At 28.8% G+C, this 4051-nt stretch overlaps 2 protein-coding genes across 18 annotated transcripts in view; one reads left to right on the top strand and one right to left on the bottom strand.

Moving 5' to 3' along the window:
• LOC122577441 overlaps positions 1 to 4051 on the top strand; it is a 266783-nt gene that overhangs the window by 161933 nt on the left and 100799 nt on the right. The gene's annotated exons all lie outside the window — the stretch shown is intronic.
• Positions 1 to 4051, bottom strand: part of LOC122577433 — a gene marked incomplete at its 5' end in the record, with an annotated part of 702209 nt that overhangs the window by 687866 nt on the left and 10292 nt on the right.

The raw sequence follows: 4051 nt of genomic DNA, 5'->3' as shown, positions 1-4051 counted from the left end.
GTTATAACGTAATACTATATAACGTTATATGTTATATCGCAATGCTGCATAACGTTATACGATATAACGTAATACTATATAACGATATACGTTACAACGCAAGAATACATAACGTTATACGTTATATCGTAATGCTACATAACGTTATACGTTATATCGTAATGCTACATAACGTTATACGTTATAACGTAATACTATATAACGTTATACGTTATATCGTAATGCTACGTAACGTTATACGTTATAACGTAATGCTATATAATGTTTTGCGTTATATCGTAATGCTACATAACGTTATACGTTAAATCGTAATACTATATAACGTTATACGTTATATCGTAATGCTACATAACGTTATACGTTATACCGTAATAATACATAACGTTATATGTTATATCGTAATGCTACATAACGTTATGCGTTCTAAGGTAATACTACATAACGTTACACGTTATAACGTTATATTACATAACGTTATACGTTATAACGTAATACTATATAAGGTTATACGTTATAACGTAATGCTATAGATCGATATACGTTATAGCGTAATACTACATAACGTTACACGTAATTACGTAATATTACATAACGTTATACGTTATAACGTAATACTACATAACGACACACGTTATAACGTACTATTACATAACGTTATACGTTATAACGTAATACTATGTAACGTTATACGTTACACCGTGATGCCATATATCGTTATACGTTATAGCGTAATACTATATAACGTTACGCGTTATACCGTAATACTACATAACGTTACGCGTTATAACGTTATATTACATAGGGTTATCCGTTATAACGTAATACTATATAAGGTTATACGTTATAACGTAATGCTATATATCGATATACGTTATAGCGTAATACTACATAACATTACACGTAATAACGTAATATTACATAACGTTATACGTTATAACGTAATATTATATAACGTTACACGTTATAACGTAATACTGCACAACGATACACGTTAAAACGTAATATTACATTACGTTATACGTTATATCGCGATGCTACGTAACGTTATACGTTATAAGGTAATACTATATAACGTTATACGTTATAACGTAATGCTATATAACGTTATACGTTATACCGCAATACTACATAACGATACACGTTACAACGTAATATTACATAACGTTATACGTTTTATCGTGATGCTACATAACGTTATACGTTATAACGTAATACTATACAACGTTATACGTTATAACTTAATGCTATATAACGACATACGTTTTATCGTCATGCTACATAACGTTATACGTTATACCGTAATACTACATAACGTTACGCGGTATTACGTCATATTACATAACGTTATACGTTATATCGTAATGCTATATAACGTTATACGTTATATCGTATTGCTACATAACGTTATACGTCATACCGTAATACTACATAACGTTACACGTTATAACGTAATATTACATAACGTTATACGTTATAACGTAATACTATATAACGTTATACGTTATATCGCGAAGCTACATGACGTTATACGTTATAACTTAATACTATATAGCGTTATACGTTATAACGTAATGCTATATAACGCCATACGTTATATCGTCATGCTACATAACGTTGTACGTTATATCGTAAGGCTAAATAACGTTATACGTTAAATCATAATGCTACATAACGTTAGACATTATGAACTAATACTATATAACGATATACGTTATAACGTAATACTGTATAAGGTTTTGCGTTATGACGTAATGCTACATAACGTTATACGCTATAACGTAATACTATAGATCGTTATACGTTATAACGTAATACTATATAACGATATACGTTATTACGTAATACTATAGAACGTTATACGTTATAACGTAATACTATATAACGTTATACGTTATATCGTGATGCTACATATCGTTATACGTTATAACGTAATACTATATAACGTTATACGTTATAACGTAATGCTATATAACGTTATACTTTATATCGCAATGCTACATAGCGTTATACGTTATACCGTAATGCTACATAACGTTATACGTTATATCGTAAGGCTATAACGTTATACGTTATATCGTGATGCTACATAACGTTATACGTTATAACGTAATACTATATAACGTTATACGTTATAACGTAATGCTATATAACATTATATGTTATATCGTAATGCTGCATAACGATACACGTTATAACGTAATATTACATAACGTTATAAGTTATAACGTAATACTACATAACGTTATACGTTATATCGTGATGCTACATAACGTTATACGTTATAACGTAATACTATATAACGTTATATGTTATATCGCGAAGCTACATGACGTTATACGTTATAACGTAATACTATATAACCTTATACGTTATAACTTAATGCTATATAACGACATACGTTATGTCGTCATGCTACATAATGTTATACGTTATACCGTAATACTACATAACGTTACGCGGTATTACGTCATATTACATAACGTTATACGTTATATTGTAAAGCTATATAACGATATACGTTATAACGTAATACTATATAAGGTTATACGTTATGACGTAATGCAACATAACGTTATAAGATACAACGTAATACTATAGAACGTTATACGTTATAACGTAATACTATATAACGTTATACGTTATAAGGTAATACTATATAACGTTATACGTTATATCGTGATGCTACATATCGTTATACGTTACAACGTAATACAATATAACGTTATACGTTATAACGTAATGCTATATAACGCCATACGTTATATCGTCATGCTACATAACGTTATACGTTATATCGTAAGGCTAAATAACGTTATACGTTAAATCATAATGCTACATAACGTTAAACATTATGAAGTCATACTATATAACGATATACGTTATAACGTAATACTATATAAGGTTATACGTTATGACGTAATGCTACATAACGTCATACGCTATAGCGTAATACTGTAGAACGTTATACGATATAACGTAATACTATATAACGTTATACGTTGTAACGTAATACTATAGAACGTTATACGTTATAACGTAATACTATATAACGTTATACGTTATATCGTGATGCTACATATCGTTATACGTTATAACGTAATACTATATAACGTTATACGTTATAACGTAATGCTATATAACGTTATAGGTTATAACGCATAGCTATATAACGTTATACGTTATATCGCAATGCTACATAGCGTTATACGTTATACCGTAATACTACATAACATTACACGTTATTACGTAATATTACATAACGTTATACGTTAAATCGTAATACTATATAACGTTATACGTTATATCGTAATGCTACATAACGTTATACGTTATACCGTAATAATACATAACGTTATATGTTATATCGTAATGCTACATAACGTTATGCGTTATAAGGTAATACTACATAACGTTACACGTTATAACGTAATACTATATAACGTTATACGTTATATCGTAATGCTACGTAACGTTATACGTTATAACGTAATGCTATATAATGTTTTGCGTTATATCGTAATGCTATAAAACGTTATACGTTACAACTCAATAATACGTAACGTTATACGTTATAACGTAATACTATATAACGTTATACGTTATAACGTAATACTATATAACGTTATACGTTATAACGTAATGCTATATAACGTCATACGTTATATCGTCATGCTACATAACGTTATACGTTATATCGTAAGGCTAAATAACGTTATACGTTAAATCATAATGCTACATAACGTTAAACATTATGAAGTAATACTATATAACGTTATACGTTATAACGTAATGCTATATAACGTTATACGTTATATCGTGATGCTACATATCGTTATACGTTATATCGTAAGGCTATATAACGTTATACGTTATAACGTAATGCTATATAACGTTATACGTTATATCGTGATGCTACATATCGTTATACGTTATATCGTAAGGCTATATAACGTTATACGTTATAACGTAATGCTATATAACGTTATACATTATATCGTGATGCTACATATCGTTATACGTTATAACGTAATACTATATAACGTTATACGTT

Source organism: Bombus pyrosoma, unplaced genomic scaffold (assembly GCF_014825855.1).
Source record: "Bombus pyrosoma isolate SC7728 unplaced genomic scaffold, ASM1482585v1 HiC_scaffold_4710, whole genome shotgun sequence".
NCBI lineage: Eukaryota > Metazoa > Arthropoda > Insecta > Hymenoptera > Apidae > Bombus > Bombus pyrosoma.
This window is presented reverse-complemented; position numbering and strand designations above follow the sequence as displayed.